Raw genomic sequence first — 11,950 nt, 5'->3', positions numbered from 1 at the left:
TTAGCACCATAGAGTACAGTGCTGTGGTACTGTAGCACAGAAATATTAAGAACACACACAAAAAAAAGATATTTTTTTCAGGTGAGGGCCAGTTAGGTTCTTTTTTGTGGTACAGTTTTAAGGTACAGTGACACATGGTACAGTGGCTTATGGTGAAGGTAGACAAGGCTTTCCTGCACCATTAGCACCATAGGGTACAGTGCTGTGGTATTGTAGCACTGAAATATTAAGCACACGAAAAAAAAAACGATATTTTTTTTTAAGTGAGGGCCAGTTAGGTTAAGTTTTTGTGGTACAGTTTTAAGTTACAGTGACGCATGGTACAGTGGCTTATGGTGCAGGTAGAGAAGGCCTTCCTGCACCATTAGCACCATAGATGACAGTGCTGTGGTACTGTAGCACTGAAATATTAACCACACGAAAAAAAAAACGATATTTTTTTTTTCCAAGTGAAGGCCAGTTAGGTTAAGTTTTTGTGATACAGTTTTAGGGTACAGTGATGCATGGTACAGTGGCTTGTGGTGAAGGTAGACAAGTCCTTCCTGCACCATTAGCACCATAGAGTACAGTGCTGTGGTACTGTAGCACTGAAATATTAAGCACACACACAAAAAAAAAAGATAATTTTTTTCAGGTGAGGGCCAGTTAGGTTGTTTTTGTGGTACAGTTTTAAGGTACAGTGACGCATGGTACAGTGGCTTATGGTGAAGGTAGACAAGGCCTTCCTGCACCATTATCACCATAGGGTACAGTGCTGTGGTATTGTAGCAGTGAAATATTAAGCACACGAAAAAAAAAAAACGATATATTTTTTTTTAAGTGAGGGCCAGTTAGGTTAAGTTTTTGGGGTACAGTTTTAAGGTACAGTGACGCATGGTACAGTGGCTTATGGTGCAGGTAGACAAGGCCTTCCTGCACCATTAGCACCATAGATTACAGTGCTGTGATACTGTAGCACTGAAATATTAACCACACGAAAAAAAAACGATATCTTTTTTTTCCAAGTGAAGGCTAGTTAGGTTAAGTTTTTGTGATACAGTTTCGAGGGACAGTGATGCATGGTACAGTGGCTTGTGGTGAAGGTAGACAAGTCCTTCCTGCACCATAAGCACCATAGAGTACAGTGCTGTGGTACTGTAGCACTGAAATATTAAGCACACACACAAAAAAAAGATATTTTTTTCAGGTGAGGGCCAGTTAGGTTGTTTTTGTGGTACAGTTTTAAGATACAGTGACGCATGGTACAGTGGCTTATGGTAAAGGTAGACAAGGCCTTCCTGCACCATTATCACCATAGAGTACAGTGCTGTGGTATTGTAGCACTAAAATATTACGTACACGAAAAAAAAACGATATATATTTTTTTAAGTGAGGGAGAGTTAGGTTAAGTTTTTTGGGTACAGTTTTAATGTACAGTGACGCATGGTACAGTGGCTTATGGTGCAGGTAGACAAGGCCTTCCTGCACCATTAGCACCATAGGGTACAGTGCTGTGGTATTGTAGCACTGAAATATAAAGCACACGAAAAAAAAACGATACATTTTTTTTTAAGTGAGGGCCAGTTAGGTTAAGTTTTTGTGGTACAGTTTTAAGGTACAGTGACGCATGGTACAGTGGCTTATGGTGCAGGTAGACAAGGCCTTCCTGCACCATTAGCACCATAGAGTACAGTGCTGTGGTACTGTAGCACTGAAATATTAACCACACGAAAAAAAAAACGATATCTTTTTTTTCAAGTGAAGGCCAGTTAGGTTAAGTTTTTGTGGTACAGTTTCAAGGTACAGTGATGCATGGTACAGTGGCTTGTGGTGAAGGTAGACAAGGCCTTCCTGCACCATTAGCACCATAGAGTACAGTGCTGTGGTACTGTAGCACAGAAATATTAAGAACACACACAAAAAAAAGATATTTTTTTTCAGGTGAGGGCCAGTTAGGTTCTTTTTTGTGGTACAGTTTTAAGGTACAGTGACATGGTACAGTGGCTTATGGTGAAGGTAGACAAGGCTTTCCTGCACCATTAGCACCATAGAGTACAGTGCTGTGGTACTGTAGCATTGAAATATTAAGCACACACACACAAAAAAAGATTTTTTTTTCAGGTGAGAGCCAGTTAGGTTGTTTTTGTGGTACAGTTTTAAGGTACAGTGACGCATGGTACAGTGGCTTATGGTGAAGGTAGACAAGGCCTTCCTGCACTATTAGCATCATAAAGTACAGTGCTGTGGTATTGTAGCACTGAAATATTAAGCACACGAAAAAAAAAACGATATATTTTTTTTTTAAGTGAGGGCCAGTTAGGTTAAGTTTTTGAGGTACAGTTTTAATGTACAGTGATGCATGGTACAGTGGCTTATGGTGCAGGTAGACAAGGGCTTCCTGCACCATTAGCACCATAGAGTACAGTGCTGTGGTACTGTAGCACTGAAATATTAACCACACGAAAAAAAAAAACATCTTTTTTTTCAAGTGAAGGCTAGTAAGGTTAAGTTTTTGTGATACAGTTTCAAGGTACAGTGATGCATGGTACCGTGGCTTGTGGTGAAGGTAGACAAGGTCTTCCTGCACCATTAGCACTATAGAGTACAGTGCTGTGGTACTGTAGCACAGAAATATTAAGCACACACACAAAAAAAAAAAAGATATTTTTTTTCAGGTGAGGGCCAGTTAGGTTGTTTTTGTGGTACAGTTTTAAGGTACAGTGACGCATGGTACAGTGGCTTATGGTGAAGGTAGACAAGTCCTTACTGCACCATTAGCACCATAGAGTACATTGCTGTGGTACTGTAGCACTGGAATATTAAGCACACACAAAAAAAAAAGAATTTTTTTCAGGTGAGGGCCAGTTAGGTTGTTTTTGTGGTACAGTTTTAAGGTACAGTGACGCATGGTACAGTGGCTTATGGTGAAGGTAGACAAGGCATCCCTGCACCATTAGCACCATAGGGTACAGTGCTGTGGTACTGTAGCACTGAAATATTAAGCACACGAAAAAAAAAAACGATATATTTTTTTTTAAGTGAGGGCCAGTTAGGTTAAGATTTTGGGGTACAGTTTTAATGTACAGTGACGCATGGTACAGTGGCTTATGGTGCAGGTAGACAAGGCCTTCCTGCACCATTAGCACCATAGATTACAGTGCTGTGGTACTGTAGCACTGAAATATTAACCACACGAAAGAAAAACGATATCTTTTTTTTCCAAGTGAAGGCTAGTTAGGTTAAGTTTTTGTGATACAGTTTCAAGGTACAGTGATGCATGGTACAGTGGCTTGTGGTGAAGGTAGACAAGTCCTTCCTGCACCATTAGCACCATAGAGTACAGTGCTGTGGTACTGTAGCACTGAAATATTAAGCACAAACAAAAAAAAAAGATAATTTTTTTCAGGTGAGGGCCAGTTAGGTTGTTTTTGTGGTACAGTTTTAAGGTACAGTGACGCATGGTACAGTGGCTTATGGTGAAGGTAGACAAGGCCTTCCTGCACCATTAGCACCATAGGGTACAGTGCTGTGGTATTGTAGCAGTGAAATATTAAGCACACGAAAAAAAAAACGAGATATTTTTTTTTAAGTGAGGGCCAGTTAGGTTAAGTTTTTGGGGTACAGTTTTAAGGTACAGTGACGCATGGTACAGTGGCTTATGGTGCAGGTAGACAAGGCTTTCCTGCACCATTAGCACCATAGATTACAGTGCTGTGATACTGTAGCACTGAATTATTAACCACACGAAAAAAAAACGATATCTTTTTTTTCCAAGTGAAGGCTAGTTAGGTTAAGTTTTTGTGATATAGTTTCAAGGGACAGTGATGCATGGTACAGTGGCTTGTGGTGAAGGTAGACAAGTCCTTTCTGCACCATAAGCACCATAGAGTACAGTGCTGTGGTACTGTAGCACTGAAATATGAAGCACACACAAAAAAAAGATATTTTTTTCAGGTGAGGGCCAGTTAGGTTGTTTTTGTGGTACAGTTTTAAGATACAGTGACGCATGGTACAGTGGCTTATGGTGAAGGTAGACAAGGCTTTCCTGCACCATTATCACCATAGGGTACAGTGCTGTGGTATTGTAGCACTGAAATATTACGTACACGAAAAAAAAGATATATATTTTTTTAAGTGAGGGCCAGTTAGGTTAAGTTTTTGGGGTACAGTTTTAATGTACAGTGACGCATGGTACAGTGGCTTATGGTGCAGGTAGACAAGGCCTTCCTGCACCATTAGCACCATAGGGTACAGTGCTTTGGTATTGGAGCACTGAAATATTAAGCACACGAAAAAAAAAACGATATATTTTTTTTTAAGTGAGGGCCAGTTAGGTTAAGTTTTTGGGGTACAGTTTTAATGTATAGTGACGCATGGTACAGTGGCTTATGGTGCAGGTAGACAAGGCCTTCCTGCACCATTAGCACCATAGAGTACAGTGCTGTGGTACTGTAGCACTGAAATATTAACCACACGAGAAAAAAAACGATATCTTTTTTTTCAAGTGAAGGCCAGTTAGGTTAAGTTTTTGTGGTACAGTTTCAAGGTACAGTGATGCATGGTACAGTGGCTTGTGGTGAAGGTAGAGAAGGCATTCCTGCACCACTAGCACCATAGGGTACAGTGCTGTGGTATAGTGACATGAAGAAATTAAGAAAACAAACTGAAGATTCATTCACCTGCCAGACCCAAGGCATACATTCATAATTTTATCATTACAGGTACAAATCTATATATACAGAGACACATGACAAATATATAAATGCATTTCCTATGTATGGGTGTTGTATTGGACATGTCATTCCCCTTATGTACGGAGAAATGAAAAAAAAAATTAAAAAAAGGAAATTTGAAAGCAATGTTTTGGCAGGGTGAGGTGGGCAGAGTTAACTTGCATTTTTCTCACTACTGCTAAATATCTACATGTACTGGGGAAGAGGGTAGATGTATGGATATATAATCTATATATGGAAGCGGTATGGAACTATGGGTAAGCGGTGATGAGGAGAAACTAGCAAAAATTATAACGAGAGGCCGCCTGATGAGAGGACGGAGATGACACAATGAAACCAATACTATTTCATGACAGGCTTAGACTATTAAACCGAGACATGAATAGTAAATGTATGTATGTATGAACTATATATGAACAGTTTATTGGCATATAAATAAGCGTAGGTGAGGAGAAATTAGCATAAAGGTTAATATTGTCAGTCTGGGATGACAGAGAGGAGGGGGATGGAGATGCAGGCACAGGTGACGCTGACTAACACAAACTATCTTATTTAACTACAGACTAGGACTATTGGGCTGGGATGTGAATAGTAGATGTATAAATGAATAATTCACCTATGGGCGTGAATAAGGAGAAACAATGAAAAAAAGAATGGCACCGATGTTTTGGTGAGGGCGGGGAAAAGAAGGAAAAATATGGAAAGATTATCTTGTTATTTTTCCTACTATAAACACATTTTTACATGCACAGGAACTCAGGGTACATGTATCAATGTATAATCTATGTATGAAACGCAGTATAGATGTATAAATAAGCATAGCAGGGAAGAAATAAGGAAAAATGTTAGTGACAAGGCTCCCCATTCTCTGGGATTAGGTGAAAAATTCGCCTCTATAACCTGGCCAAGCAAGAGAAATTACGTTTATTCACGGGGTAAATTTTGTTATAGAAGTGGTCAACACAGTGACGCTGAGAGGGGGGGGGGAAAGCAAGGACAAAAGGACACTGAGGAGAGGAGGGGAAGGGGGGGGGGTTAGTCACATGGTACTGAGACTCTGGTCATCCCCGCACATTACATGGGCCTTAATCTAGGAAAAAAAGTAGAAATATACATAATTAATTTTCCAGCACTACACATACTGCTGCAAATGCAATGTTGCACTTTGCTTAAATAAAGAAAGAAATTGCTTCATTGAGTTTCACACAAAATAGGTACTTTCTGTAAAGAAAAACACAATCAAAACATCAATTCTAAATGGCTGTGTATTGTATACTGTATTGTCTATTGCTTACAAGTTATCTGTAGGAAAGTTTTGTTATTTTATAAGGATTATAGAGGCACAACAATGTAAAAATTCATTTCTGAAATAAATTGGTTTTCCAAGGTCAAAATGACCAATGGTCCATTTTTGAACCAATACATTAATATATTATAGAAATGTGTTTTGTAGAAACTTAAGGTTTACTTTCAATGAAGTTCGATACAATCAATTGATTTTACTCATTATCAAATTTTTCCTACACGTAGATATAAATTTGGTCCTTAAAGGGTTAACCTAAGCTAACCTAGCCCAACCGCTTAACCTAACCTAACCTAACCTGACCTGACCTAACCTAACCTAACCTAACCTAACCTAACCTAACCTAACTTAACCTAACCTAACCTAACCTAACCTAACCTAACCTAACTTAACCTAACCTAACCTAACCTAACCTAACCTAACCAAACCTAACCTAACCTAACCTAACCTAACCTAACCTAACTTAACCTAACCTAACCTAACCTAACCTAACCTAACCTAACCTAACCTAACCTAACCTAACCTAACCTAACCTAACCTAACCTAACGTAACCTAACTTAACCTTTAACCTAACCTAACCTAACCTAACCTAACCTAACCTAACCTAAGCTACCTAACCTAACCTAACCTAACCTAAATTAACCTAACCTAACCTAACCTAACCTAACCTAACCTAACCTGACGATGACGATGACGATAACGATAACGATAACGATAACGATAACGATACCGATAACGATAACGATAACGATAACTATACCGTTATAGTTATCGTTATCGTTATTAATTAATTAATTAATTAATTAAAATTAATTAATTAATTAATTAATTAATTAATTAATAATTAATTAATTAATTAATTAATAATTAATATTAATTAATAAATAAATAAATAATTAATTAATCAATTAATTAATTAATTAATAATTAATTAATTAATTAATTAATAATTAATTAATTAATTAATTAATAATTAATTAATTAATTAATTGATTTATTAATTATTAAATAATTAATTAATTAATTAATTGATTAATTATTAAATAATTAAATAATTAATTTATTTATTAATTAATTAATTTTAATTAATTAATTAATTAATTAATTATTAATTAATTAATTAATTAATTGATTAATTAATTTTTAATTAATTAATTAATTAATTAATTAATTATTTAATAAATTAATTAAAATTAGTTAATTAATTATTTAATTATTAATTAATTAATTAATTAATTATTAATTATTTAATTAATTAATAATTAATTAATTAATTAATTAATTAATTATTAATTAATTAATTAATTAATTAATAATTAATAATTTAATTAATTAATAAATTAATTAATTAAATTAATAAATAAATAAATAAATTATTTAATTAATAATTAATTAATTAATTAATTAATTATTAATTAATTAATTATTAATTAATTAATTAATTAATTAATTAATTATTAGTTAATTAATTAATTAAAATTAATTAATTAATTAATTAATTAATTAATTAATTATTAATTAATTAATTAATTAATAATTAATTAATTAATTAATTAATTAATTAATTAATAATTAATTAATTAATAATTAATTAATTAATTATTTATTTATTAATTAAATAATTAATTAATTAATTTATTTATTAATTTATTTAATTAATTTAATAATTAATTAATTAAATTAATAATTAATTAATTAATTATTAATTAATTAATTAATTAATTAATTAATTAATTAATAATTAATTAATTAATTAATTAATTAATTAACCTAACCTAACCTAACCTAACTAACCTAACCTAACCTAACCTAACTTCTTCTAACCTTATAACTTCAACTTTAACCTAACCTAACCTAACACTAACACTAACCTAATTAATTAATTAATTAATTAATGAATTAATGAATGAATGAATGAATGAATTAATTAATTAATTAATTAATTAATTAATTATAATTAATTAATTAATTAATTAATTAATCAATTAATTAATTAATTATAATTAATTAATTAATTAATTAATTAATTTCAATTAATTAATTAATTAATTAATTAATTAATTAATTAATTAATTAATTAATTAATTAATAATTATTAATTAATTAATTAATTAATTAATTAATTAATTAATTAATTAATAAAATAATTAATTAATTAATTTATTAATTGATTAATTAATTAATTAATTAATTAATTAATTAATTAATTAATTAATTAATTTAATAATTATTAAGTTAATTAATTAATTAATTAATTAATTTTAATTAATTAATTAATTAATTAATTTTTAATTAATTAATTAATTAATTAATTAATTAATTAATTAATTAAATTAATTAATTAATTAATTAATTATTTAATTAATTAATTAATTAATTAATTAATTAATTAATAAATTAATTAATTAATTAATTAAATTAATTAATTAATTAATTAATTAATTAATTAATTAATTAATAAATTAAATAATTAAATTAATTAATAAATTAATTAATTAATACATTAATTAATTAATTAATTAATTAATTAAATTATTTATTTAATTAACTAATAATTATTAGTTAATTAATTAATTAATTAATTAATTAATTAATTAATTAATTAATTAATTAATTAATTAATTAATTAATTAATTAATTAATATTAATTAATTAATTAATTAAATTAATTAATTAATTAATTAATTAATTAATTAATTAATTAATTAATTAATTAATTAATTAATTAATTAATTAATTAATTTATTAAATTTAATTAATTAATTTAATAATTAATTAATTATTAATTAATTAATTAATTAATTAATTAATTAATTAATTAATTAATTAATTAAATAAATAATAATTTAAATTAATTATAATTAATTAATTAATTAATTAATTAATCAATTAATTAAGTAATTAATTAATTAATTAATTAATTAATTAATTAATTAATTAATTATTAATTAATTAATTAATTAATTAATTAATTAATTAATAATTAATTAATTAATTAATTAATTAATTAATTAATTAATTAATTAATTAATTAAGGTTAGTATCAGTAAGGTTAGAGTTGGGTTAATTACGTTAGGTTAAGTTAGAACAGGATAAATTAGAATAATTAGAACAAATTAGAACAGAACAAGTAAATTAAGTAAATTAATTAAATTAAATTAGAATGAGATAAGGTTAAAGTTAAATTAAATTAAATTAGAATTAGAACAGAATAGAACCAAATTAAATTAAATTAAATTAAATTAAACCAAATTAGAATTAAGTGATGAAACAAATTAAGTTAGAGCAAATTAGAATTAGAATTAAGTTAGGTTATTAATTAAGTATTAAATTGAGATAAATTAAATTAAATTAGAATAGAGATAGAATAGAATAGAATAAAATTAGGTCAGGTTAGAATAAATTAGAACAAATTAATTAAATTAAATTAGAACCAAATGAGGTTAAATTAGGTTAGGTTAGAGTTAGAACCAAATTAGGTGCATTAATTAATTAGATTAATTAGAATTAATTCAGTTAGATTAATTAATTAAAGTTAAGATTAGATTTAAATTTAGGTTAAATTAGATTAGAATTAAGAACCAGAACAAGTTAAATTAAATTGGGGTAGAACCAGGACCAAATTAAATTAGAGATAGAGTAGAACTAGGTAAATAGAATAGGATAGAAATAGAACAAGTCTAGAATAGAATGGAATAAATTAGGATACAGGACAAATTAGAATAAGAACAAATTAAATTAAATTCTAAATTAAATTGTAAATTAAATTAGACAGGACCAAGTTAGGTTAGGTTAGGTTGGGGCCCAGGACATTGAGTTAATTGGGTTAGGTTAGAGTTAGGTTAGGTTAGGTTAGGTTAAATTAAATTAAGTTAAATTAGAAATTAAGTTAAATTAGAATTAAGTTAGAATTAGGATTAGAATTGGAACAAGTTAAATTAAATTAGGGTAAATTAAGTTAAGTTAAATTAAATTAAATTAGAATTAGAATTAGGATTAGGATACAGAATTGAATTGATTAGGATTAAATTAGGTTAAGTTAAGTTAAGTTAGAGATATAGTTAAATTAGGTTAGGACATTACAAGTTAAGTTAAATTAGAATTAGAGATGCAAGTTAAATTAAATTTAAGGACAAGTTAAGTTAGAGATTAGGATTAGGTTAGGTTAAGTTAGGTTAAGTTAAGTTAGGAATTAGGAATTAGATTAGGTTAAATTTAGGGACCCCAAGTTAAGTTAGGTTAAGTTAGGATTAGAAGTTAAGTTAAGTTAAGTTAGGTTTGATTAGAACATTTAAGTATTAAGTTAAGTTAGAGAATAGGTTAAGTTAATTAATTAATTAATTGGAATTAATTTCAAAATAATTAATTAAATTTGAAATTTGAAGTTTAGGTTAGGTTAGGTTAGGTTGAGTTAAGTTAGGTTAGGTTAGGATTTGGACGAGTTTGATTGAGACATAAGTTAGGTTAGGTTGATTTAGGTTGAGAAAAAGTTAGGTTAGGATTAGGTTAAGTTGGGATGGGATTAGGTTAGGACAGGTTAGGTTAGGTTAGGTTAGGTTAGGTTAGGTTAAGTTAAGTTAAGTTAGGTTAGGTTAGGTTAGGTTGCGATAGGTTAGGTTGGGATTAGGTTAGGTTAGGTTAGGTTAGGTTTCAGGACTGGAATTGATTTAGAAGTTAGGTTAGGTTAGGTTGGATTGGGTTAGAAGTTAGATTAGGTTAAGTTAGGTTAGAGTTAGAGTTAGGTTAGGTTAGGTTAGGTTAGGTTAGGTTAGGTTAGGTTAGGTTAGGTTAGGGACTGAAGGTTAGAGTTGAAGTTGGGATTAGGTTGGGATTGGTTAGGTTAGGTTAGGATTAGGTTAGATTGAGTTAGATTGAATTGGATTTAGGTTAGGTTAGGTTGAGACGGATGGGATTAGGTTAAGTTAGGTTAGGATTGATTAGGTTAGGTTAAGTTAGGTTAAGTTAGGTTAAGTTAGGATTAGGATGAGTTAGGTTAGGTTAGGTTAGGATTAGGTTAGAGTTAGGATTGGAATTGGGTTAGGTTAAGTTAGGTTAAGTTAGGACAAGTTAAGTTAGGACAGGTTTGGTTAGATTAGGTTAGGATTAGGATTAGGATTAGGTTAAGTTTGGAACAGAAGGTTAGGACAAGTTAGGTTAGGATTAGGTTAGGTTAAGTTAGGTTAGGTTAAGTTAGATTAAGTTAGGATTAGGTTGGAGATTAGGTTAGGTTAGGTTAGGTTAGGTTAGGTTAGGTTAGGTTAGGTTGGGTTAGGTTAGGTTAGAGTTAGAACAGGACAGGATTGAGATTAGGTTAGGTTAGGTTAGAGTTAGGTTAGGTTAGGTTAGGACTGAGACTAGGTTAGAGTTAGGTTAGGTTAGGTTAGGTTAGGTTAGGTTAGGTTAGGTTAGGTTGGGATTTAGGTTTGATTGAAGTTAGATTTATAGATTTAAGTTTAGGTTAGGTTAGGTTAGGTTAGGTTAGGTTAGGTTAGGTTAGGTTAGGTTAGGTTAGGTTAGGTTAGGTTAGGTTAGGTTGGGATTGGGATTGGGATTAGGTTAGGTTAGGTTGGGTTGAAGTTGGGATTGAGATTTGGGATTTAGGTTGGGATTGGGATTGGGATTGGGGTTGGGGTTAGGTTGGGTTAGGTTGGGATTAGGTTGAAGTTCGGTTAGGTTAAGGTTAGGAATGAGGTTAGGTTAGGTTGGGATTAGGTTGGGTTGAGTTGGGTTAGGTTAGGTTAGGTTAGGTTGGGTTGGGTTTGGGATTAGGTTAGGTTAGGTTAGGATTGGGATTTGGGATTGAGTTTAGGATTAGGATTAGGTTGGGTTAGGTTGAGGTTAGGTTGGGATTGAAGTTAGGTTAGGTTAGGTTGGGTTAGGGTTAGGTTAGGTTAGGATTGGAACTAGGTTGAGTTTAGGTTAGGTTTAAGTTAG

This window comes from Scylla paramamosain, unplaced genomic scaffold (assembly GCF_035594125.1).
Source record: "Scylla paramamosain isolate STU-SP2022 unplaced genomic scaffold, ASM3559412v1 Contig95, whole genome shotgun sequence".
Lineage (NCBI taxonomy): Eukaryota > Metazoa > Arthropoda > Malacostraca > Decapoda > Portunidae > Scylla > Scylla paramamosain.
The sequence above is the reverse complement of the archived record's forward strand: the minus strand, read 5'-3'. Positions refer to the sequence as shown.